Here is a 26,400-nt window from a genome sequence, read left to right as displayed (position 1 = left end):
CGGCTGGGAGCAGGGCAGCTCTGGTCCTTGCATCCTCGGGAGGTGCGGGCGGCCCTGGGAGGCGGCGGCGGGGACTTGAAGGAGCCCCAGGGCCAAATGAGAACCGGGCAGCAGCCCGTTCGTTCCATCTGGAGCGAGAAACACGCGCCGTGTTGGCTCTCCCGGGCGGAGACGGAGTGTCCCTGGCCTCTGCCGCGGTGGACAAGGGTTAAGGGCTTGGGCAGTTCTTCCCCGTGAGTCCCCACACATGCCGCCGAACGTTCCCTCCGATCTGCCACCCCCGCTTCCCAGCGGGATCCCCGCGCGCCGCCGCTCCTCTCCTCGCGGTTTCGGGGCCGGTGCCCAGCCGTGTGCCCGTGGGGACCCGGCCCCGTGTTGGGATGACCCAGACCGGGCTCCGCTCCCCGCGCCGGGACCCCCCGGCCCCGCGGAGCGCAGCCCCGGCCCCGCCGCCCGCCGCCGCCGCCGCCGCCTTGTTTACACGGAAAACACGGCCCCGTCTTCCAAAATATTTGCAGCTCCGACTATAGGAAAAAACCCTCGCCGAGCGGCCGGGGCTGGCCGCCGTTTTTTTTTTTTTTTCTTTTATTTTGTTTTCTTTCCCTTCTTTTCATTTTTTTTTTTTTTCCCCAAATCACAATCAGATGTGTGCCTTGCAGAGAGCGCAATTTCTTCGCCGGCGTCTCTTCACCAGGAAGGCACTGCCAAGCCGGGTTATCTGGCGGGGAGAGCGGCCCGGTGGCACCGAGGCACACGAGGTGGCGGCTCCGGGGTCCCGGCAGCCTGGGGGCGATGCTCGGATCCCGTCGGGACGGGGGAAGCAGCCGGGAGATGCCGCGTCCCGAGGGAGGGCGGCGGGGTCATCTCCGGGTTTGCTTTTCCGCCGTCCCGCGGGCCCCGCTGCCCGGCAGCGCTCGGGGACGAGCTCCGCATCCCGCTTCCGTCCCAGCGCTGCCTCTTGCCCAGCAGCGAGGCCGGGGGGCAGGAGGGGTCCGGCTCTCCCAGCCTCAGCCCCGCTCCCTGCCTGCAGAGTCGCCGCTATCAGCGATGCCGTACGTTTTGGTGCGGTCTCGGGCGCTATCGGACCCCCGGTCTCCTCTGCAGGGTTCCCAAACTCTCCTGAAAACGCTTCTGTTCAGTTATTGTGCTGGCGCCGTGCTCCTACCATCCTTCTCCTTTCCAATGTATTTCCAATAAAAGGGAAGCAAGTTCCCAGTTTCCAGTAAAATATGTCACTTTTATGCCAGGCTTTGCATTTCAGACCATGTGCGCTCCTAGCCGCGTCAGACTTCTGCAAACGAAAATCGCTCTGTTTTTTCCTTTTCCACCGGCTTTGCTGGGAAGTGAATGTTTTGCAAGGATGAAGCTACCGTAAAACAATTTTCCGCAGCCCAGTCCCGCCGCTCCTTCCCTGGGGCCGCACCTATCAGTCTGTAAAAGCCGGCACGGCCAAAAACCCGCGCTGCCCTGCCAAGCCCACACGGCCGGGAATAATCCCCCCAGATAAAGATCACAATAACCCCATTCAGCTCCCACCCACTCGCTCATGACCGTCGGCCCACCCCGGTTTCTCTCCCAAATCCCGAGAGAAAGTCAGGCCCCGGGTCGTGGAGCCGCCTGCGCGGGGCAGGGCCGGGACGAGCGGGAGCTGCTGCCGGAGCCGCGCTCGCTGGAGGCTCCTTCCAGGCTGCTCGGGGGACCAGAGCGGCCGTGCTGAGGGAAAGGGGCATCAGCCAAATCAGCTGAATTTGCATTGAGTAGCGCTGGGACAACCGGCTGCATTTTTTTTTTTTTTTTCACTGAATTTACTTTTTTCCTTCCTGGAAAATCGTTGGGAGTTTTCTTTTTCTTTTTCTTTTCATCCAAAGAGAAAAATTATAGAATGTGTCTGCTTTGCTTAAAAATTTGGGTGTTTTCTTTGGTAAGCCCATTCCCCCTGCCAAAACTGAATCTTTGTTCCTATTCATGCTTTTTTGGGGCTGAGAAAGAAATGCACTGGAGTTTCTGACAGAAAGTCAAAATTTCCCATGGGAACGCTTTCCACCAGCCAGATAGAATTTTTCTTTCGAGCTCCTTGCGAGATCCCAGCACTGCACGTGGAGAGAACAGGGCTTGTCCCTGGAGATGTTCTCCTGGGATCTGCTCCTGCAGAGCTTTCACAGCTTCAGGTTCCCATCAGCTTTACCTGGCAAGTAACTCCTCCACGTAGAGCTTGGCCTTGCGGTCCGGCTTTGGCCGGGCGCCTGGGAGCCGGAGGGCTCCAGGGAGGACTCGGCTTGGAGAAGAGCTCGGAGGTCTGTTCTCCATCCTGCCTCTCTCCAGCGCTGCTGGGCTGCCTCTTTGCTCAGCACTGGTCCGGCCCAAGCCCCCTTCTCCAGCCCAGCTCTTCCTGATGCAGCTTCCAGCTCCCCCAGGAGAGGAATTGCAGCTGGGAAACGTCTGAAGGAAAACGCTGTCAGAGCTCAGCTGCTGGTGAGCTCGTGCGGACACAGGGAAACGCAGGCAGGGTCTTCGATCAGATTTAACATCACTAAAATGCAACGTGCACCGTTCCACAGGTCCTCCAGAACCACGGCGTGGTTCGGAGTGCTGGGGATGGGCCGGACCAGCGCCCTCCCTTCGCTCTGCACAGAGCCCCTTTGCTCTGCCGGGATCAGGCCCCGCTGGCCGAGGCCAGGCTGCATCCCGCTGACAGGCGCTTGGAGAACTCCAGACCCCATTCCAGCGCGGGCTCTGGAGCCCCAGCGCCTTTCCCCACGGAGCCAGGAGATGCTCCCGGCGCCTGCAGGTGTTCCTGACGTCAGCCTGGCTGCAGGTGCCGGGCGCCGCTCGGGTTTTGGCCCTCGGCGGTGCCTCGAGAGCGTTGAACAAAGGCGGGAGCGAGCGCAGGGGGAGAAAGGAAACACATTGTGTTCCCAGATAGGGGATTTGGCACGGGCAGCACCGGGAGCCTGGCGCTGGACAGGCTCTGCTGCGCTGCCCAAGGGTTCCCAGGCTGGGATGTGTCTCATGTCACAGCAATTTCCAGCAAGTTCTTATTCAGCGGAAAGGAAACTTCACCTCAGACAAGGAGCTGACCAGGAGCTCTGAGAGAAGCGCCCCCCAAACACTCCCAGTGAAAAGCTTCCTTCCAGCCAAACCTGGGCCTTTGGCACCTCCGTGGTGGTCCAGGGAGGCGTTTGCAGGGCAGCGCTTGCTAAAGCAGCAAACGGGGCCCCTCCACCCTCATCACAGCCAGGGAAATGAGATCCTCCCCCACAGCCCGCTCCTCTCGCTCTGCTCCCTCAGAGGGATGGGAGGGGTTTCATGCAGGGAGTTCCCGGTGTCCCTTTTTAAATTCAGGTGGTCCCTTTCCTTTACCCTGCATTAATCACCTCCACCTCAAAAGCTGTCCCAGTTCCCATCCTGTCCGTAACCATTTTCCCCAGACCGGCACAGTGGGATACTGGGGAGCCTCGTGAGGATTCCTTCCTGTTCTCCTTGGCCTCCAAAAGGAAAAAGGAGTCAAGCTGGTGGTGACTTTGGCTCTGTCCCACTGGACAGGCCCTGCAGGAACTGCTTGTGAGCCGGTGCCTGTCTGCGGGGTCCAGGCACCCCCGAGTGGGCAGAGCAGGGAGCCAGGGCGAGGCCTGGGCCACCAGGGGCTGGCAGTGGCTCCCAGTGGCCAGGAAGGGCTCACATCCAGCCAGGAAGGGCTGGGCTGGTGGGAGATGTCCCTTCTGTCTGCTCCTCTCCCTGGTGGCTCAGGGCTTTGCAGATGGTTTATCCTGAGCGGGACAGAGGGACAGAGGCTCTGGCTGCAGCCCTGGGAAGGGGAGTGTGGGTGGGACTGGCAGAGCTGCAGGGACCTGGTGACACAGGGGCACATCCACTGCTCCCTCAGTTCCCAGGTGGGATGGGAGTCAGGCAGAGGAACAAATCCCTCTGTGAGGAGAAAAGGAGTCTGGGTGTCCCTGTGTCCCCCCTGCTCAAGGCCACGGCTGCTCCAGAGGGATGGGGATGGTTGCAAGCATCCATCCCTTCTTGCTTGGAGAAACAGCCACACTCCCAGCCTGGGCAGAGAGGCTCTGAGCAGGACCCCCAGGCTGCCCCTGCAGGATCCCCAGGGTCCCACAGAGTGTCCCCAGAATCCCACAGAGCATCCCCAGGGTACCAGAGCACCCCCAGGGTCCCACAGAGCCTCCCCAGGATCCCACAGAGGGTCCCCAGCGTGCCACAGAGGGTGCCCAGGGTGCCAGAGCATCCACAGGGTCCCACAGAGGATCCCCAGGGTACCAGAGCATCCACAGGGTCCCACAGAGCATCCCCAGGGTGCCAAAGCAGGATCCCCACAGTGTAACCTCCTTTGTCCACCCGAGGCAGGCGCTGGTGCCTGGATCTGGCAGCACAGCCGGGCTCTGCCTGTGGCTGGATCCGGCCAGGGCTCTCAGGTGCATTTTGGAGCTGCTCTGTGCTGGTGCTGCCTGTTACCTGCCGATGAGAGCAGGAATGCTCATCATTTCTGATGCCCAGCTTTGCCTTGGGCCTCAATTTCCCCATGTCTAGGAAGCAAAGGGAGGCTCTGTCAAACCCTTTGGATCTGGGTTGAGAAGGACATGAAGTATTACTGCAGCATCCTTGCACTCAGGAAACTGCAGCTGGGGCAGCTCCAGCAGGGGCAGACCCTGTAGGGGCCGGGCTCCTCGTGCCCCCAGGGACCATCCATGGAGCACAGGTCCTTTCCAGCCCGCCTGGGGCAGCTCCCAGCAGGGGCAGACCCTGCAGGGGCCATCCATGGGGCACAGGTCCTTTCCAGCCCGCCTGGGGCAGACCCTGTAGGGATCATCCATGGAGCACAGGTCCTTTCCAGCCCGCCTGGGGCAGCTCCCAGCAGACTGTGCTGCACGGGGAAGCGCAGAGAAGGGGTGGCTGTATTGCTGAGCAGATGGGTGCTGTAGCCATAGAAATTCGGGCCCAGGAGCTGCTGAGGCTCCCATTGTAGCCTCCCAAGGGAGCCTCGCATGGCAGAGCTTTCTCACAGGCTTTTATTCTCAGGAAGCTTAAAGTTAAACTGATTTCCAACAGAAAGGTTTTTACACCAACAAACAAACAAACAAAAAAGCGCAGTTAAGGCTAAAACAAAACCAGGCTTGGCACTCCGGGTTGGACACTTGCCTTCCCTTGAGCTTGTCCACGGCTAATCTCTGCCCTCCTCTTTCTGGGCCAAATCTTGTCATCCTTATTCAGCCTCTGCTGTCCTCGCCTCGCAAACCCCCTGCGCCTGCCCGGGGGGACGTGCTGCTCTCCAGGGATGGAGCAAAAAGCGCCCGAGGGCTCTGGAATCCCCACTGCCTGTAACAGCTCTCCCAGGATTCTGGGATTTCTGTCTGGGAGCACGAATGTGTCTCTATATTCTTAATTTATCTCCCCTTCATCCTCAGGGATGGGAGATGGGTTTTTGTGGCCACGGAGGGTTAATGCCTTTTTGGCCCTAGATTTGTCCTGCCTCCCTTTTGTGACACCCAGCTTTTTGGTAGTGGTTTTGGAGGCTCTCGTGCTTTTTATGGGACTGCAGGATTTCATTCCAGGGAGTTCCTGGTGTCTCTTATTAGATTTAGGTGATTCCTTTTCCCTACCCTGATTGATCACCCACCTCAAAAGCCCTCACAGTTCCCATCCTGTCTGCGACCTTTCCGTGGTAGGGCTGTGCAAGCAGAGTTCCATTGAGGACTTCCTGGAGGATTTCAGGGTGCTGTGTTGAGTTTTTCCCCCGCCAGTTTTGTGCTGGGGGACATTCAGGGCCGAGGAGATCATGGCTGAGGACGGCTGGAACAGCCTGGGTACCTGCCTGGCATTGTGCCCGCAGAGCATTTGGCCACTTGTTGCTGTCAAACAGCAGAAAAAACCCCAAAGCAGCCCCAGGACCCACCAAATCCAACACCCACCTTTTCCTGGAGAGCTCTGGCACAGGAGCCCACGGCAGGGCTGCGTCCCCACGCAGGGAGGATCACGGGCTCAGCCTCGGCAGGATCATTTAGCTGCAGCACGTTCACGGTGGCACCGAACAGACCCCGCCGGGTTTGAGGCGAGAAAGGAGAGGATCCCGCAGGATCCGCCCGTGCAGAGGGCTCAGAGCCGGGCCGGGGCTCGGCGGTGGCAGAGCCACATCTGCTCCGTCCCCAGGGTGCCTCCGGAGCCGCGCTGCCGTTTGGCCTCTGCCGCTGCGAGCAGCAGGGAACGTTTGCTTTGCATGAGCCGAGCTCCCGTCCCGGGCAGCCCTGCCAGATCCCCGCTGCTGCCCAGGAGCGGGCACGGCCGGGGCTGGCACGGCTCGGGCTGGCTCTGCTGCCCGGCGGGACGGGGACGGGAGCCGTGTCTGAGCAGGGAGCAAAGCACGGGACAGGGGCAGGACAGGACAGGACAGGGGCAGGACAGGGACAGGGACAGGGACAGGACAGGGACAGGCCGCATCCGCAGCCGGGGCAATCCCGGCTCTGCCCGCCGCAGACTCATCCCCGCTGAGCGCGCTCCAGAGTCCGGAGAGCCGGGACGGGGCTGGCTGGAGTGACAGGCAGGCTTTTAAAAAGATATCTGTGTAATGGATTGCGATTATAAAGGGATTAGGATGCCCTGGGGACTGATAAGGAGACGGGGAGGCTTTTCCTGCTCTCAGCCAGGGCAGCGCGGAGGCTCTGGGGGGGAGCGGAACGGGGACTCCGCTCCCGATCCGGCCCAGGCAGCAGCAGAGGGGCCGGTGGCACGGAGGGGCTCAACCCCACAGAGCCAGAGTTAGATTTAGGCTCAGCAGAAACCAGGGAATCCGTGGTGGGGAGGGGAAAGTCCTGTCTTCTTTTGGGAGATACCAAAGGAACATTCTGACCCGGGAGGGCACGGCAATGGAAGGGACACTCGGCTCTGCTGGGAGATGACTTTATGGAAGTGCCTTGTGCACCGCTGGTTTTAGTGGAGACTGGAGTTTAAAAACTGATGGAGTGATGTGGGCAGAGAGATTATTTTGTTCTGGGGCTCAGCTGGCACGGGGGGCATTGACAGCACAAACTGGGCACAGAACTGCTGCCCACAACAGGCACCTCCTGCATCGCTGGGATGGCAGGGGGAGAGAAAGGAACAGGCAGGGAAAGAGCCTGGGTTCGTGTCCCACACACAGCTCTGAGACCGTGGAAGAAATCTTCCTGAGCAGATGTTTCCACAGGCAGAAATTTTCCTTTCCAACCCTTTCAAAGTGTCTCATGAGTGATGGGAGGGCTGAAAATCGTGTCTGCATCCCCCACCTGGACAGACGGTTGGAGAGCAGGGAAGGAGCAAACCTTTATTTCACTCCTGGAGCTACAGGGGTTTCCTGAAGTGTTCCACACAAGGGCTGGAAGGGGCCTCTGGCTTTGCCCAAGGCCTGTTGTCACCCAGGCTGTGGTTGCTGGTGGAGAGGGGTCCCCTCTCGGGCTGAGGCAGGACTTGGAGCTGCTGCACTGGCAATCCCAGCACCGAGGCCAAGTCCTGTTCCCCTGGGGATGGAGGGGCTGCTAATGGATGAGGCCAGCAGTCCTTGGCCCTCTTCTGCCACAAATAACCAGCAAAAAGAGATTGTGTGGGCAGGTGAGTGGGAATTCCAGCACAGGCAGGTGGGAGCAACCTTGGGAACCTCTGCTAGAGGATCAAAGCTGCTGCATTCCCGTTTGGGGAGAGGATGGAGAGAAATAGAGCCTAGAGCCAGTACCCCAAATATCCCCTGAGAAAGGGCAAAAATGCCATGAGGGGCAGGAGCAGGCAGTGCATGAGACAGGCTGGGAGCAGCCCGGCTCTGTGGAGTTGTTTTACAGCAGATTTATCCTTTCTGATGTGCTGGGGTGGGAAACTCCCTCTGCCAGTGAGAAATAGGCCCGGATTTGATGATGGTGCCTCATGGCGAGGGGACAGCACTGCCAGTTTGTCATGGAGGGAGGGAAGGAGGGAGGGGAGGTGTCCTGTCCGTGTCCCAGGTGGGAATTGGAGGCGGAGCACGGCAGGAATGCTGCTGGCTCAGCAGGCCCCGGCTCCGGGCTCGCTGCCACGTCCGTGCGGGGTCCGTGCGCTCCCGGCCCCGCCAGGAGCAGCCCAGCTGCTCCCCCCGATCCCATCCTCGCAGCCGGTGTGTTCCGAGCTCGGGCCCGGCGTGCAAAGATGGATGAGGTGTCCACGTCACCTTCCCTGAGGCATTTCGGGGCCATCCATCATCCAGATCCCTGCCAGGCTGCGCTGGGTGGATCACTGCGATCCGTGCTTAGCTTTGACCAAGGCCAACAATCTTCATTGGAATTATCATTAATTACCCTGTGGGAACAATTAAGGCCCCTTAATGGCAGCTCTGTGGGTATTTAGGGTGCAGGCTCAGGCAGTCAGACCAGAGTGGGTGAGGAGAGAATGGACGGCACATCTGACTGGAAAAGGGAATTTTAGCACGCACGGGGGACGGCCCCAGCGCTTGCTTTGCTCTCACAGCCTCAAAAGGACTTTCCTTCAGGGTCTAGAGAGTCATCTCTGCCTGGTCAGGAGACGCTCTGGGGAAAGCTGAGCCCTGGTGTAGGGAGGGGAGGAGAGGGGAGGGAGGGGCAGTGCAGGTGAGACCTAAATCCCCCTGTCCGCAGCTTCCTCTCCATGCAAAACCTTCCCCGGAGGGGTGGCCCTGGCTCTTCCTGCCCACTGGCTGCCCCAGCAGGTAGCGATGCCCGAGCAGAAGGAGCCTGTTCCAGCAGAAGAGAGCCCTGGGGAGTGCGGCAGATGCGGGGAAGAGGGAAGGTAAAGGACGGGAAGTGCCGCGGCAGGAGGAAAATGTCTGGGTTTAAAAATCAGAGTTTGCGGCGCACGAGAGCCCCGAAGAGCGTCCTCGGGATGGGTAAAGCCGCTCCCTCCTGGCGCTGCCGAGAGCCTGTTGTTCTCCGGCCCCATCTGATAAGCGGCGCAGAACCAGCCCCGCGTTTTGCCTTCCTCCGTCAGCGCGGCCCGTCCCGAGCCGCGGCTGTTGACTGGCTCATCCTCCCCCTTCTGCAAGAGGGAGTCAGTTCTGGTTAATGTTGGAGATCGGAACGTGATTACCGAAAGCCTCATGAAATTAAATCCCTTCTCTTCAAAGCGGCCGGGGAGGGAGGGGAGCGTCCCCGCGGCAGCGGCGGTGGCCGGGCGGATATTGAGAGCAGCGCGGCGGCCAGCGCTGCCCCGCGCACAATCGGGCTCCGACAGAGGCACGGCAAATACAAACAGCAGCTTGTGTTTGCGCACAAAGGCTCCGTGCCCCGCCATCCCCGGCCCCGGCTCTACACCCTCGGCTCTCGGGCAAAAAGTCCTGGGAGGGTTGGAGGGAGGGAAAGGCGGCTGAATATTCAGGGATGAATTGAAGTGTGCAAAGAGCCTTTGGGAAGCTCGCGGTGCAGCGCCTTGGATCAGCTGCCCGCCGGGGCTGGAACGCAACCGCTGCGCTTGAAAGGGCGACTTTCACGCTGAAGCAAAACGGGACAAAGGAAGATAAATGAAACGGGCTCCCGGCAGGGTTTGGTTTGTTTGTTTTTGTAACTCGGCTAATATTCCCGCATTGTTCAGCCCAGCGGCCCAGTGTCTGTCCTTCACACGCTGCTCGTAAATCGGGGCTGGGCGGGCGGCGCAGGCAGCGGGCGGTGAGGGAGGGACGAGACCAGTGGGACAGGGATGGGACCAGCGGGGCAGGGATGGGACCAGCGGGGCAGGGATGGCACCAGCAGGACAGGGATGGGACCAGCGGGACAAGGACGGGACCAGGGGGACAGGGACGGGACCAGCGGGGCAGGGATGGGACCAGCGGGACAGGGATGGGACCAGCGGGACAGGGATAGGACCAGCGGGACAGGGATGGCACCAGCGGGACAGGGATGGGACCAGCGGGACAGGGATGGCACCAGCGGGACAGGGAGCAGCGGGACAGGGACAGGAAGAGGGAGAGGGAGAGAAACAAGATGCGGGACAGCGACGGAACGAGCGGCTCCGGCCCCGGCCCTGAGGACCAGGGATTGTCCTCTGCAGCTCTTGGTCCGGGAGTTGGGACCCGCAGTGGCCCGGCGCTGAGCTGGGCAGGTCTCGGCCCGAGCGGGCTGCTCAGCCCTGCTCACCCCCAGCTGCTCCTGCAATCAGCCAGGCGCGGTTTGGGGCGCAGTTCAACATCCAGCAAAGGTGTGTCGGGGGGTCTGTGCACCAGCAGAGCTCTGCTGGCAGCTCATTCCTCAGCTGAGCGGGGCACGCCCTGGTGATTTTTCACGGAGCTGGCAGCAAATCTGCCGGGATTTGTCCAAAAGTGGGGACACCTCAGGCAAACGGTGGGGACACCCTGGGCAAACCGTGGGTACCAGCGCTGATGTGTTAGCCCTCTCCATCCCATCCCTTCGAGCAGCCCTCATCCCCACCGTGCCGGGGATGGATCCCTGCAGAGCTCAGAGCCTGCCCAGGGCTGATCCCGTGGGATGGATTCCGGCGGGAATTCGGGATTAGGGATCGCAGAGTGGACACAGCCAGGTTGATACAGGCGCTCGTTTGATTGTAAGGATTAGAAGATCCCCGGTGTAAGCCTCTTGAAAATTCCCTTTCCCTCCGGATTTTAGGCAAAGCAGGTTTAACACCACAACATTTCTCTAGTGTCAGCTGAGTAAGCAAAATTTAATATTCAGCTGCATAATAGTTTAGCTCAAATCAAAGAGCAAGAGCAGCGTTGCCTTTAAAACATTTGAATAACATTTAATATCCTCTGTAGCATTTACTTTTCACAAGCCTCTGCAAAACCACCAAATGCTCACAGAAATTTGGCAAACTGACTTCTGCACAAATCCAGCCCCCCAGATGAGCTGTTTCTCAGTCTCCACTAAGTTTCACCCAATCAACAACAACAAAAAAATCCCAACAAAACCCCAGACAGCGCCTCACGTGCTGGGGGCACCAAAGAAATCCCCTGGTTTGGGTGACCAATGAATGTCCCCAGCAATGAAAAGCGAACAATTTGTCGGCAGCCCCTGCACTTGAAAACGAATGATCCAAATTATTCAGCGAGTCTCCCTGGATAGTGAATCCATTCAAAGGGGATCGAGACAGAGTCATAAATTATTCATTACCCCGAAGAGAATGAAATGCATATAATCATAACAATAATAATAACAACAACAATCGTTGCGCTAATAATAGCAACCAGAGCCCAGGCAGCTCTGCCCGGAGAAGCAGGGAGCCATGAAGCCTCCCAGACTTTATTTTCCATTTATCCCAGCCCCTGTTCAGAGCGGCTGTGATAAATAAAGGAATGTAAAGTGGGTGGACATTTGGAATAAATGTATTTATCGCCGATAATTGGACTCGCTTGCCTTGGCTGGGGGTGACGGACTTTGTGCTCGGGTCCTTGGCAGGGAGCAGCTCCATGAACTCCCGCTCATCCCCGATAATCGCTCCGTGGATTCCTCCGTGTCCCGGGCTGCTTTCAGGGAGCTTTTGGCAGCGGCTGCAGCGAGGCATGTCCTGTCCCCGTGTCCCCGGAAAATTTATAGGTGTCCGCGGGCTGAAAGAGAAGCGGGAAGCGCTGGCCTGACACACATCCCGGGACCGGACTCTTCCTGGCCTCAATGGGACCCGGGCCGCGGAGCCACTGAGCAGCGCTTGTCACCCAGAGAGCCCGCAGCCTTGTCACCCAGCCCGGGATCCCCGCTGTCCTGGCACGCCCGGCCGGGGCGACTCCGCTGCCCTCGGGGCCGAGGCTTCCTTTGGGCATCTCTGACTTGGGAGCTCCTTCCAGCGGCCCCCGGGGGATTTTCTGCCCGGGGAGCTCTCTGCTGGGCGATATTGAACATTCGAACGCATTTCTATGCCTGCACGGCGGTGGAAGGAGCCCGGCTACCCCTCCGGCATGCAAATGAATCCGGGCCGTTCGCAGCGCGGGGGCTCGGCCGTGGCACCCGGCCATTCCCGAGTTTCCCACAGGTCACAAGGGGGGCTCGGAGGGGCCCGAGGGTCCTTTCTGAGGCTCCCTCGGGGCTTCCTCCACCTGCTGCTCTCCGGGAGGAGAGGGGAGGGCTCCTGCTCTTCCCTGCATGCCGGGAAAAATGACATTTTTAAAGCCAGGGAGCAGCAGGCTGGGGCGGGAAGGGTTAAAGCGCGGCTGGGTTCGGCTCCATCAGCGTTGGTGCTCTAGGGGGGGCTCAGCACCCCCAGGGCTGGGCTGGGCTGGGGAGGGGTCAGTGCTCAAGGGGGGGCTCAGCATCCCCAGGACTGGAGGGGGGGTCAGTGCTGCAGGATGGGGGAGATGAGGCAGGGCAGGGTCCGGGGCTGGTGCTGAGGCTGGTGCCACCAGCCGGGCTCGGGGACACGTGGGACATGCGGGGCCCTCCCCGTGGCGCGGCAGGAGGGCTGAGCTCGCACATCCTCTGCTGCCGGGCAGCTGCAAGGCAGGGAGCAGAAGAAAGAGTTCCTGCTGGCATTTTTGTTGGAAGTCGCCTGAGTATTAAGTGGAACACGGTTTTCATTACCAGCTCCGCTTTGGTGCAATAAATCACGAGCTAGAAACACACTTCTGGCCTGGATTCTGCCCTCAGCTCTGAGTGGCAGTAACCAGAGGCAAAATCCAGCCTGGGCTTCAGCCTTACAGCCCAGATGGTCACCTTTTGGAATTCATTTCTTCTGGTAATTTCTGTGTAATTAGACAGCACTGAAGGCCGCTTCCTCTCCTGGGCAATGAATGGCGCCGATCTCGTGCCAAAGGTGCGCTTTGCCCCGCACAAACCTGCGAGGAGAGACCAGCTCAGCCTCCGGGGGACAATCGGGACCCTCGGCAAGGGGACCCCGGCCACCCCCGGAGTGCTGGGAGGAGATGGGGCCACCGAGCAGCAGTGCAGCACAGAGCGAACCCTTGCCGCTGGGCTGTAAAGAGAGCTCGGAGTGTTTGTGCGAGCTCCAGCTGCTGCTGGAATATTTGGGAGGTCATCCCCGCCGAGCAGGAACCTGTAATTGCAACAGATGCTCTCCGACAGCGGCGGCCCCGCGGGGGAGCAGCGCCGCTCATCCCCCCCGGGCAGGAATCTAATTTATATCTCATAAGACAGTTTTATTTTCGGGATTACCGCCGGATTCCGTGCCAGAGAGCCCCGCGGGCTCCGGCCGCTGCCTCGCCGCTGCCTCACCAGGGGGAGTGCGGCGTTGGGAAGGAGACTCCTCGTGCTGGGTTATGGGGCCATAAAATTATCCCTGCTAGGAGCCGGCCGCCCTTCCAAAGGAGCCATTTAAACGCAAAACAAAGGCAGCCCCTCGCCCCCCTCGCAGCTTCTGTTCCAACACAAGTGTGGACGGGGAGGAGAGCGGCGGAGGGTTCGCTGCAGCCGCGCTCTGCGTGCTAGGAGGCTGCTGCTGTGTGATCCTTTCTGTGCAATCGGCTCCAGCTCCGAGGGATGGAGGGAGAGCCAGGGAGGGCTGTGGGAGTCAGGCTCTGGGTTGGAGCCGGGCTCAGATGGGGTTTGCTGGAGCCGGGCTCACATGGGGTTTGATGGAGCCGGGCTCTGATGGGGTTTGCTGGAGCCGGGCCTGTGCTGGAACCGGGCTCAGATGAGGTTTGCTGGAGCCGGGCTCAGATGAGGTTTGCTGGAGCCGGGCTCAGATGAGGTTTGCTGGAGCCGGGCTCAGATGAGGTTTGCTGGAGCCGGGCTCCGTGTGCTCGGACGCTGCTGCCGGAATCCTTTCTGTGCAATCGGCTCCGGCTCCGAGGGACGGGGGAGCAGCGGGAGCAGGAGGAGGAGAAGCCACTTCTCTCCTCAGCGCTGCTTTCCGCGGGGGGACGGAGCCCTGCTCTCCTCTGGGTTTGGGTGGAAGGGCGGCCCTGGCTGATGGATTTGCTCCTGTTCTGCCACAGGCAACAGCTCAGCCCAGAGCGGGACAGAGAGCGGAGGGGAAGGTGCTGCCTCCAGGAGAGTGGCTGCCCTGCGTGCTGGGAGAGCCCCTGCAGCCCCTCCTTTGCTCTGGGCACCCCCAAAGCCCCCCGGTCGGCAGCTCGGTGGGCACAGGGCATGCAGCCCCCAGCGTCCCCCAGCTCCAGCTGCTCTCTTCAACTCCTTGAGCTGTGGGAGCAGTGATTTCACCTCCCTGGCTGCTTCCTAGGGCAGGGGAGACAAAATGGGCTCTGTGAGGGTGCCCTGTCCAGGTATAGCTCCCTGCTCTGGGATCGACTCTTAAGAGAAAATTAATAGAGAATTGGGGGAAAAGGGATTTTTTTTTTTTTTTTTAATCTCCTGTGCATCCAGCTCTGCAAATCAGACTAATTTGGTCAGGGGTGTGCAGCCATGCTGGGGGAACGTTTCCATCCATGGGGAGCACTCTGCAGGTCAGTCCATCACAGCTGTGCTTGGGAGCCTAAGGTCACCTCCTCGTGCTCAGTCGCAGTGTGAGATCCCAGGCAGAGAAGTGCTCCTCGAGCCACAGCTTGTCATCTGATTTCAGAGTGAGCACACCCGGTAATGGTGAGGGCAGCTCGTCCTTGCCCCGTTAGCTGGGGCAGCACCTTCCCTTCCCAGACAGCTTCCCCCGCCTTCCCAAACCTCAGCTCCCATCTTCCCTCACTCCTTCCTCTCAGGGAAAGCAGGAGCTGAAACCCACTGTGGCAAACAGAAAAAAATGCCCAAACCCTGAGAGGAGAGAAAACCCCTCTGGTTTTACCCCCCAGCAGCACCGTGCACTCGGGGGCCGGGGCTGGGCCGGACCTGAGCGCTTTTGGGGGACACAAAGGGACAGTCCAAGGTCTGTCCCCACCCCAGGGTGGATGCTGGGGAGGCAGCCACAGCCTCTAAACAACTCTCCAGGCTCCCAGCCTCCTGAGAGTTTAATTTTTGGGAAGCTTTAACATCCCCAGCTTACCAAGCCCTGAAAGAAAGGTCAGCTAATCCTCCAGAGCGCCTGAATGAATTCAGGCCCAGAAGTGAGATTACCGAGCAGGGGAGGGGAGGGCAGGGAGCTGCATGGATCCAGGGACCCTTCCCAGAGTCAGGCCTGGCTTGCTAAAGAAATGCACCTTTTATTGCAGTTCCCAGTGGTGGCCCTGCCCTCTCAGTGCCCAGGGGACAGTGGTGGCCCTGCCCTCTCAGTGCCCAGGGACAGTGGTGGCCCTGCCCTCTCAGTGCTCGGTTTTCTCTCCAGCTGGCAGAAAACAAGAGGATGCTGCTGCAGGCACGCTGTGGTGACTCCTTGGTGCTCCCAGGTCCCTCCTGCAGGGAATAAACTCCTGGTGCTGGGGAGGGATCTGTGTGATGAGAGGGTTTGGCCCAGCCCTGGGCACAGCATCCAGGTGTGTTCTAGAGACACCTGTGCTGCTGTGAAACCCCAAGTTCAGTTCCACGGGGGCCTGGACTCTGAGTGAATGCCCCAATTTCCGTGAGCAATGCCTGAAGCCAGTCCCCAAAGTGGCTTTCACGGGCACGATCAGGGCGGGGCAGGAAGGTGCCCGCGGGCTCCGGGATGTGCTGGAGCCGCCAGGCAGGAGCAGCCTTCCCTCCGTGTGACACCTGGGACAGCAGCGGGGACAGCCTGGTGCCGCCAGAGGCAGCTTGGGAGCAGCCTGTGGGGATTAGTGAGAGGAAAAGGACGGGCTCCCTTGGAGGGAGAGAGGTGCGGGACAAGCGCGAGCTGCGGGGCTGAAAGCGGCCCCGTGTGCCTTTTGGGGAGGGGCTTTGCGCTGACTTTGTGCGGGGGTTTCCAACTGCAGCCCTGGTTAGAGACCAAATTGATGGTGGAGCGTCTGAGCACCACATCTGGTGTGACATGCAGTCCCTGTCCTGGGGAAACTGAGGCAATGAGCAGGGCAGTGGCCACCAGAGAGGCTCCCTGGTCCTGACTCGCTCCCTTTGCCCAGTCCTGCGCTGCTTTTACTCCAATTCTTGCTTTACTGGGAGGAAAGAGAGGAGCCAGATCCTGGCTGTTCTGGGGAGCATTCACCCGTGGGCTTTTGGGGGATTCTCACTCGGCTCGGCCCGATTCAGGCTGGGCTGGTTTCAGCTGTACCTGGACATCTCCATCTGGGTCTGCTGGCCCTGAACAGGGACACACATGAACCACGGGCGGGCTGGGACAGCCCCAGCGGGTGCCCTGGCCTGGCAGGAGGTGGGGAGGGCTGTGCCAGGACCGAGGAGCAGTGGACAGCGCTGTCCTCGGCAGGATGAGAGGGTCCATCCCGTGTCCCTGCCCGTCCCCTCGCGTCCCAGCCCTGGGTGAGCCCCTCCGAGCCTCCCCAGCCGCCCCCTCCTCAGCTCCCGCCCCTCCAGACGCTGCCCCCGGCTATTCAGCCTCTCTCCGGATCATTAAACATATTGAGCAACACCAGTCCTGTGACTGGTTAATTAGTAAAGACCTGACTAATTAGTTAATCGTGTTTACCGAGTGCTTTGAGAGTGCTCAGTGTTATTATTTGGCGTTCTGAGCGGCCGCGGGTGCCTCTCCCCTCCCTGCCGAGCCTTGCAGGGCTCCCAGCCTTTGTCTCTGCTCCCCCGGCCTGGGGCTGGGATGGCAACTCGCCTCTTCTCCCCTGGTCAGGTGCCCCCTTCTCCAGGGGTCCCAAACAGCCTCTTGGGGGGGTTCAGAAAAGCCCCTCACACATTTCCCTGCACCCTGGCACACTGAACTGCTCTTCCAAAGCCATCCCTGGAGGAGGCAGGGCTGGCTCTTTGTGCTCCCCTCATCCCACATCCCCCTCCGAGCTCCAGCCTTGTTCCCCCTGCCCAGTCCAGCCCCCAGTGCCATGGACACCTCGGATCTGGGAGCCTCCCGTTCTTTAAGAGAGAAATCAGATTCCTAGCAGAAGGCAAGGCAAGATTCCCAGGTCTGAGTGGAGAGGAGGGGACAGGCGAAGGAAGAGAGGACAGGCAAAGACCTCATCTGCCCAGAGGAATGGGAATGGGGTTTGTTAGTCAGGGAGGGTCTTGGCATCCCTGAAGAATCACCAAGTCTGATCTCCTTGGGACTGTCCTGATTCGTAAAAATGTCATCAGCTCGTTAAGCACCCTGATAAAGAGCCCCAGTCCCCCCTTATCACTGTGGGATCTGCAGGGGAGGCTGCCAGCACCAGCTGTGGAGCACAGCCACCTCCAGGGAGCACCGAGAGGGGAAAGCTGCCTCGGGAGCTGACGAGGAGCTCTGAAAGCCACCCAGGGCTGCCACAGGAGCAGGACTTGGGAATCTTTCTGTCCCTGGGAGTTGGTCAGGCTGCACATGGGCAGCGACAGTGACTCTGCTGCCTTCGGCCCAGCCCTGCTGTCCCAGGCTGCAGCTGGGAGCTCCTGGCTTCTGCTCTTGCAGAAAGGCCCCAGAGGTGAGGTCAGGGCCTGCCCCCCCAGGTGACACTCACCTGACTGGGGATGCTGCTGCAGGACCACAGAGATCCTTGCTGAGAAGGGGAGAGGAGCTTCCCTTTGCACTCTGAATTTCCTCCTGGAAATCCTCCCTGCCTTGGTGGCTGCCAGTGAAGGCAGAGCAGCCCAAAAGGGGCACCAAGCACAGTGGCAGTGATAATGGGGATCTAGCTCTGGAACTGGTCTTGGTGCTGGCCATACTGGTACAGAGAAGGCACCTGTGGGTGCAGGATCTGCTTCCAGTGCCAGCAGCACCTGATTGCCTGGGGGTGCTTGAGTATGGAGCAGGGGCGCTTTCTCTGTCATTTGAGGTTTCTCTGTCATTTAGGGGGTCTGAACCACAGATGGGATCCTTGCAGTTCATTTTAGTGATGTATCAGTGCTAAGAGTGGTTTAGGGACTCCCACTTCCACGGGTCACACATCCAGGACATTTCCAGGGGTTTAAATGGATTAACTGCTGCGGGAGAAGGGCTCAGAGAGGGTGGGAAATCTGATTCTCAGCTGTGCTGCATTTGTGTCCCTGTGTGTAAAGGTCAGAAGGGGCCCTGGACTCTGCGTGGGCTGTGGCCCCAGCCTGTTGTCACCCCCAGGAGGGAACCCAGGGGTTACTGGTGCCTGCAGGAAGGGCAGGAGCACCAGAGCTCAGTTTAGCTTCTTGCACAAGACCAGCCTTCCTCCTTGTCCGACCTCCTCCCCACCATCCTCCTGTCAGAACCCGTTTCTTTGCTCCATGAAGCTCCTCCTGCAGGCAGGGAACACCAGGAGCCCTTCCCCATCCTGCCACTGCTGGGCTGGGGGAAACACCTTTCCTGCCGAGTGCTCCTGGGCCAGGTGGGACCCGAGCCCTGCTCCTCAGCCTGGGGGTTGGCAGGGTGGCACGGTGTCCCTCGGTGTCCCTCGGTGTCCCTGGGGTGCCAGAGCTGTCCCTGTGCCCCAGCCCAGCCGTGGCCCCAGCCTTCCCAGGCAGGGGGAGAGGAGAGGCTGCTCCATCTCTGCCTCTTCAGAGAGAGAGGAGCCAGGGCAGGCAGGGAGGGAGGGAGGGAGGCAAGCAGGGCTGCACCTGGGAGATGTCATGGTTGGTTTTGCAGCTCCAAATGGGCAGTGACAGCAGCTCCGTGGGGGCGTGAGCAGGCGCAGCAGGGCAGATTTATGGCCGTGGGTCAGGCTCAGGCTGAGCCAAACCTCCTGCCTAGCATCAGTTTTATGAACAAGATGAAGTGCAGAACCTCCAGTGCGGGTGCCCTGTGAGAGGAGAAACCCTGGAGAGCAGGAGCAGGGTGTTCTGTGAGGGGCCATCCTGCCCCCTCCCTGCTCTGCTCGGGGCTCTCCTTCCCAGGCTGGGCTTGGGGGGTGCAGTGGCCAGGCATGAGCAGCCCCAGCAGCTGCTGGGTCTGGTCCCACAATCCCAGAGAACTCACGGGCCGGGAGCCATGAGCAGAGCAGCTGGAGGCCACAGGAAGCAGGAGGCAAAGGCTCCCCTCTTTCAAAACAAAATGAAATTCGCAGCAATTCCCAGCCCTGCAAAAAGGAGCAACGCCAGACAGAGAGACAAACCTCGGAGACAATTCCAAATCCAGCAGCCTGATGGGCACGGGGCAGCCAGGCCAGGGAGATGCTGCGGGGATTGTCACAGTACACGGGACACCAGGGCCCCGGCCATGCCAGGGCTTCCCTTCCTGGCCAGACACCCCGACTGAAACTCTTGTAAACTCAGAACCTCATAGAAAAGATTAAGCAAAATTCCTGGAGGCTCCGGGCTCTCCCTGAGATCGGCGTGGGACAGACCTTTGTCCCAGATGTGGTGAGATTGTCACTTCATCACCGTCTGGTACTGAAAGCTGCGTTTCAGCTGGGCTTTGACGAGTAATTGATGGATGATGCAATGGTTGTTGCGCCTGCAGCGTCCCCACATTGTCCTCTTTGGCAATGCCTTTTGATGTCCCTCTTCAAAGGACAGGGGCAGATCCTTTCCCTGTGAAGGGATGACCAGGAAAGTCTTGGCAAACACCAGGAAAGTGCCTGTGGTGTTGAGGCTGCTCCGCCTTCATCCCATCCTGAGGCAGGCGAGGTGTATTCATTTCTGACACCTCTGTTCCATTAGACCTTGGGGCAGATGCCCAGGTGAGCTGGGGGTATCAGTGCAGTTCTTTGCCAGGGATGCTGGGTGCCCACACAACGCCCAGGGCAGGCAAAGGGCACGGCTCGGTGGCTCTTACTGAGTTACAAATCGTCACTTGCATCTGTAACAGGAGGGGAATGCTGTTATTTATTTATTTATGGGATTCCAAGAGCTCGTTTCATGCAGGATAAAGCCTGTGGAGGGGCTGGTGGCAGCTGCTCCTCTGGCGTTCCTAGGGACATCCCACTGATCCCAGTGGGAGCGGGGCAGAGCTCCAGGGGAAACGCCAGGGCTGGGACGCCTGTGCTGCTCCCTCGTGCTGGGAATGAACCCCGGCAGCTCCTGCTGCACCAGCTGCAAAGGGCACAGGGGGCTCGGGAGGCTTCCAACCACAGTGGGGTTATTCTCCAGAGAAGCCACAGTCAGGCTCAGCTCCCTCCAGCTCCACTCCAGCTTTGCCTCTCAGTACTGCCGTGCTGAGCACCCAACACCTCCTGGCTCAGCAGGGCTGCCCAGGACCTTCACCCAGAGCCTGCCAGGGTGCTCTGGGGCTGACAAGGAGGGCAGGCATGCCCCTCCAGCCCAGCCAGGGTGGGAAGGGGTTGGAAGGGACTGGGAAGGGACTGGAAGGGATTGGAAAGGCATTGGGAAGGCATTGGAAGGGATTGGAAAGGCATTGGGAAGGGACTGGAAGGCATTGGAAGGCATTGGGAAGGCACTGGAAGGCACTTGAAGGCATTGGAAGGGATCGGGAAGGCATTGGAAGGCATTGGGAAGGCACTGGAAGGCATTGGAAGGCATTGGAAGGCACTAGAAGGCATTGGGAAGGCACTGGAAGGCATTGGAAGGGATCGGGAAGGCATTGGAAGGCACTAGAAGGCATTGGAAGGCACTGGAAGGCATTGGGAAGGCATTGGAAGGGATAGGGAAGGCATTGGAAGGCACTAGAAGGCATTGGGAAGGCATTGGAAGGCATTGGAAGGCACTAGAAGGCATTGGGAAGGCACTGGAAGAGGGGCAGGCTCAGCCTTGTTCCTCGGGAGCAGAGCCCAGACAGGGTTTGCCGTTCAGCAGGGGGAAGCCGTGTCAAAGCCGGGATCTAAGGGCAGATTACAGGGAGCTCCCGGGGTGGCATTGAGCCGCCCCAGGCAGGCACTGACATTCATTGCGCTGCCCGCTGGCCCGGGCTGTGCCGCGGGAAAAGCCGAGCTGGCCGCGCCCGCAGCCCCCGTGCTGTCACAGGCTCAGTGACAGGCTGCCCTTTCAGCCCCTCGTGCTGTCACAGGGTCAGTGACAGGCTGCCCTTTCAGCCCCTCGTGCTGTCACAGGCTCAGTGACAGGCTGCCCTTTCACGCACACCAGGGGCTCCCCAGGAACCTTTCCCGAGCGCTCTGGTGCCGCCGTTGTCAGCGGTGCCCGGAAAGGGCCGGGCTGTGCCGCGGGGTGCCCGAGCTCCGGCGGAGCCGCCTTCGGCACAAGAATAGCCGGGCCGGCAGGTGGGACACGGAACCCCCAATCCCAAATCATTCTTCTTGCTGGCATCCGTTTTCTGTTGGGAACGATGGTGGTTGTGGGCAGCAGCAAGGCGTGGGCTCGCCCCTGGGAGAGCGATATTATTCCTCTCCTTTTGTGCCCGGGCCGTGTTTGAATTGGGAAACAAAGCTGAGCAGCTTGTGCCTCCTGTTGGAAGCCTTCCTATCCCGCTGGGGATCCGGGACCTTTTCATCTCAGCCGTGCACTCCAGAGGCTTCTGCCTCTTCGCATCTTTAAGTCTTTAGTAAATATCAGAAAAGAGAAAATAAAGGCGATCCCCAGGGCTCGGGAGTGTTACCTTCCCTGCATGAAACAGAGGGGGGGAAAGGAAAACAGATATTTATCCTCATTTTAGCATTTTTCATGTGGAGCTCACTGAGAGTAAATAATATTTGGTCGGATTTAGCAAGCTGGGGCCGCTGTGGAGCAGGATGGATTTTACTCTTTGTGTGCATGCCCAGATTTTGGAGGGATCCAGGCCCTGAGCCCCGGGAAGGGGAACAAAGCCCTGCCAGGCAAGTGCCAGCTCGGGTGCTGCAGTGGCAGGGATTCTGGAGCCATGGGCAGGGCAGGCAGGGCAGGGGGAGCTCAGCCCCCCAGAGCCATCTGGGCACAGCCCAGCTGCAAACCAGGCTCCCTAAAACTGACCCAGGGTCAGGAGGGGCAGGGCAGGGAGGCTGTGTCCTCTAGGGAAGGAAGGACTGAGAAAGGAACAGCTCAAAACCATCCAGCTCCTCTTCATTTAGTGTCTCAGATTTGATGTGAATGTTTGGAGGAAACTCTTCCCTTTGCATGAAGTTTCTGATTATCTGATGGAAGGCAATTCGAAACAGGACAGGGATATTTCCCTTTCTTTTCTGTTTGAAACCCAAACTTTTGGCTTGGCGTTCAAAACCCCAAATGAAATCATTGAAATCTGAAACACACCCAAACATGTTTCTACTACGTTTCGATGTTTTTCCTTGGCAAAATGAAAATTCTTGCTGCCCCAGCCTCCAAGCCCCGGTGATTTCTGCCGGAGGCTCTCCCTGAGATCAGCTCCAGGTCTGACAGCCAGGCAGGCTGGCAGAGGCCAAGCCCAGCTCCCCAGCCCGGGCTCAGCGCTCTGAGCAGCTGCACAATTCCCTGGGACTCCTCCTGCGGAGGAGCAGCACAGGAAGAGGTTTCCTGGCTCACCTTTGGGGGTGGCACTTCTTCCTCTGACCAACGACGTTCACATGTGGTTGTTGTTCATTCCTTGCTCTTTAGTGCTTCCTTTCCCTCCAAAGCTCTTCCTGGCCAGGTTTGCAGTTTGGCTCATCAGAGCAGCTGCTGTCCCTGGTTCTGCTGTCCCTGGAGGCTGTGCAGGGCCCGGGTGGCTCCAGGGTGGCTCAGGGGACATTCGGAGTGTCCCGTGCCCCCTGTGCCGTGTCCCCTCTGCAGAGAGCTCAGGAGCACTCCTCCCTGCCCAGCAATGCCAGCAGGGTGGGGACGGTCCCCAGAGCCAGGACAGGCTCTGCAGGAGATGTGGGTGAGGGACCTCGGGGCTGGGGGTCACAGAGAGCACCAGAATCTGCTCCTGCCAGCCTAGGAGCAGTGGGGAGACGCAGGAGGTGACAGAGTCACAATCCCACTCTCCCCAGTGTCCAGGCCTTGGAGCAGGCACCAGGGCATGAGCCAGAATCCCAAATTTACCCACAGAAACAGGTGTGTGATTGGGAAAACATCCCCTTCCCGAGACACCCCGAGGAGCTGCAGGGCCTGAACTGCCCCCTCAGTCAGTGGGGCCAGGCCAGGGGGACCTGGTGCAAACACAGGCGCACAAGGGATGAGTTTGCTGCCCTGGCTGCTCAGAAGAGCTCCCAGAGCCACCCCTGGCCTGGCACAGGAGGCATCCGGGGCTCTCTCCATCACCTGTCCCAGGGCTGGCAGTGACAAACACCCCCAGCAGCCCCGAGAGGGACCTGCAGCCCGTGGCCCTGCTGGTGACAGAGCAATGCTCTGACTTTGGAGCTGTTCCTGGGGTCGTGGGGCTGATTTGGAGCTTTTCTCTGGGCTGTGAGGGCGAGGGCCGTGCGGGTGCCCCGCTGCAGCCAGGAATGCAGCCACACTGAGCATCTGCACCCAGCTCCCTGCAGCCCTGCAGCCTCCCCCAGCACTCCATCATTGCTCCATTTGCTTTGCTGGGCCTCATTATTTCCCAGTTTTCCGGCCCCAGCGCCAAAGGAGGCTGTATTCGATGTAATTATTACTCAAAACTTTGCAAACTTAAAGGAGGACAAATAGGCCATTAAAGAAGCAAGGAGCAGAGTAACAAGTGTGAATTATGGCCCTGCCCTGTGGTTTGCCTGTGATGGGTCTGTTCCACCCATGGAGATGCTGGAGCAGGGAAGGCTGAGCGGGTTGTTTTGTTAATCTCTGCGCTGTCAGAGTGGCAGTCCCCCGAGAATGCAGATCTCCAGAGAAATGTGCCTCCCCTTTGAAAGGCAGCGCACATGCCCAGCTCCCAGCAAAGGACTTTTGTTCTGCTCTGATTTATACAATTCTCTGGGGCCAGGAGAAGTGGCTGTCATGGTTGCAAGGATTACTCGCCACTGGAGGCAAGGGTGGGCTGTGCAGAACGATTTGTTCTCTTGGCTGGGCACGGAGATCCTGCTCCCCCTGCCCAGCTCCGGCCCCCAGCCTCACCCACGGGGGACACCGACCCCCACGGTCCTGCCCTGCCACAGGGGGGTCCTGTCCCCTCACAGAGCCGCTGACAGCCTGGGCACGCTCCTGCCCGTGGCCCAGGGCTGGGAGGGGACGCTGAGTGTCACCCAGAGCGGGGGACGCTGCCAGCAGCTCCCTGCACATCGCAGAACGTGCCCAGGGCTGAGAGCAGCACTGAGAGGTGCCAGCTGCTCCCCGAGGCTCTGGAAGGGAATTGGGGTGTCTGGCCCCAGGGTGGCCGTGTGGCTACTGAAGCAGCCTGTGGGATCCCCCATGGCCACGCTTGGCTCACCCTCTGAGTGCACCTTGTGCAGCTCTGTCCGATGTCCACGAGGAGCATCCCCTGCACCCCTGGCCCTGGCACAGCCTGGGGGAGGTTCCTGAGGCAGGGAGAGCCTCTGAGCCTGCTCCTGGTGTCCAGGGCTGTCCCCGGGGCTCCTGAGGAGCTGAGCACAGGGCGGTGGGTGTGGGCCTGTCCTGTAGAGCCCAGCAGCCTCAGAGGCTCCGTTTGTCCATCCCAGGGTCACCTACCACCACCGGAGCACCTCGGTCTCTCCAGCGAAGGACAGACCGAAGGACAGACGTGCCTTCACTTATCTGCTCCCGGAATTTCTCAGCTTGTTTGTTTTGTTTTCATCCCCTGGGGAGGAGGAGGAGGAGGGTGGTGCCTCCGCACGCTCGGGGCCGGCCACCTCTGAACCCCAGTGCCAGAAGCCCTTTCCATGCTCTATAAATTTTATTGGAAGATCTGTTTCTCTTGGGGGAGGGGGTGGTGCTGGTGCATTTCTTTGCTCCCTGCTCAGGCACCGTGAAACGGCTCGTTAAACGCCAGCTCCTGGCCCCATGAACCCCTCCGGGCAGGCAGAGGTGACACAGGCTGATGGCATTTCCAGCCGGGCTGTCCCCTGGGACCGAGCAGACGCCTTGGACGGTGCCGAGGTTGCTCTTGGCTCCGCTGCTCGTTTGTGGTGGAGGAATGCCTGAGGAGCCAGGCGAGGGCTGTCTCCCCAGCAGGACGGGCAGGGTTGGCTCTCCTGGGCTGTGTCCCCAGCAGGACGGGCAGGGCTGGCTCTCCTGGGCTGTGTCCCCAGCAGGACAGGCAGGGCTGGCTCTCCTGGGCTGTGTCCCCAGCAGGACAGGCAGGGCTGGCTCTCCTGGGCTGTGTCCCCAGCAGGACAGGCAGGGCTGGCTCTCCTGGGCTGTGTCCCCAGCAGGACAGGCAGGGCTGGCTCTCCTGGGCTGTGTCCCCAGCAGGACAGGCAGGGCTGGCTCTCCTGGGCTGTGTCCCCAGCAGGACGGGCAGGGCTGGCTCTCCTGGCCATGCCCTGGGCTGTCTCCCCAGGAGCACCAGCTGCTCCCAGGCTGTGGAGGGCAGAGAGGGAAGGTGAGGGGGCGCATCCCAGGTGCTCCCACGGATCCCGGGGCAAGGAGCAGTGCTGGCTGAGGGCTCCTCCCAGAGCTCCTGCCTGCACCAGGCTGTTTTGCTAACCTCAGGCTGCAGCCTGGCCCTGCCAAGGCTCTGATGTTCTTGGACAGCCCTGGGCTGAGGAGACACCTTCCCAAACAAGAGCGGATTAAGGGACTGCCCAGCCATTGGCTCGGCAGGCACAGCTCCCAGCAGACAGCACCGAGGTGGATCTCCTGCATCTGCCACTCCCTGTCCCCAGCACTGCCTGGGTCAGCCCTGCAAACTCCACCTTTACCAGATCCTTCACCTCCTTCCTGACAAGCCAGACCTGCCTTGTGGTGAAGGTGCTGGGGTGCAGCACCAGTTTAAAAGCTGTGAGAACCCAAAGTGAAAAGCCTGTCCTGCTCCATGCTGTTGGACAGCCCCAGCGGTGCAGCTGGCGGCAGGAGGAACAGGGGTGTTCCCAGGCCGGGTCAGGGACCTGCCTGGGGCCACCCAAGGTGTGCTGGATGGAAGGCAGACCCCGCTGAGGAGGTGCCAAGGTGCCTGAGCGGTGCTGATGTTTCTGCGCTCACATCCAGCTCTGCGGTGACACCAGGCAGAGATCCAGCAGCAGAAATTCAGAAATTCCCTCTCCCTGGCAGCTGCCCCTGCCCTCAGCAAACATCCAGCCCCTCCTCACTCAGGCTTTCACCTCAGCCTGGCCAGGCACCAGCGAGGTGTGCCCGGCCCTGGCTCCACCTTTGCTCCGAGGGTCTCGGCCGTGGTGGCCAAGAAACCTAAAGGCTTGTAATGCTTTGTTGGGCCAGGAATAAAGGGAGTTTGTGGCAAGAAGGTTCCCATGTTATACAAGTAAGGCAAGGGGAGCCGTGTTTGCACTGGCAGAGGGCAGTTGTTTTCACTCTAGCAGAGCCCAGCTCACGGCTGCTTCCTCGCTGAGCTCTTGTTCATCTTGGCCTGAGCAGCTCCAGGTCAGGGAGGCAAAGCTGTGGCTCCTCCGTGGGATGGGAGAGGTGCAAAGGGCAGCACAGGGCAGCCCATGTCCTGCCTGGAGCTGGGAACTGGGGTCAGGCACAGCCCCTGCCGGCCCTGAGCTCCAGCACAGGCTCCAGCTCCCAGCCAGGGGTGGGTCCAGCAGCTGCCCTGAGCTCCCTCCCAGTCCCAGTCACTCCCAGCTTGGGAGCTCAGGATCCCAGTGGGAGCATTCCCAGCACTGCCCTGGATGGAGCTGGGGCAGGAGCTGAGCTCCAGCACAGAGCCAATTTTACTGAACCAGGGCTCTCAGCACCTGGGGCT

At 60.1% G+C, this 26,400-nt stretch overlaps 1 protein-coding gene across 1 annotated transcript in view; it reads left to right on the top strand.

Annotated features, from left to right (window-relative positions):
- The window catches only part of NTN1 (netrin 1), a gene marked incomplete at its 3' end in the record, with an annotated part of 78,725 nt that overhangs the window by 1,885 nt on the left and 50,440 nt on the right, over positions 1-26,400 (top strand). The window lies entirely within an intron of this gene.

This window comes from Fringilla coelebs (assembly GCF_963513975.1).
Source record: "Fringilla coelebs genome assembly, chromosome: 19".
In the NCBI taxonomy this organism is placed as follows: domain Eukaryota; kingdom Metazoa; phylum Chordata; class Aves; order Passeriformes; family Fringillidae; genus Fringilla; species Fringilla coelebs.
This window is presented reverse-complemented; position numbering and strand designations above follow the sequence as displayed.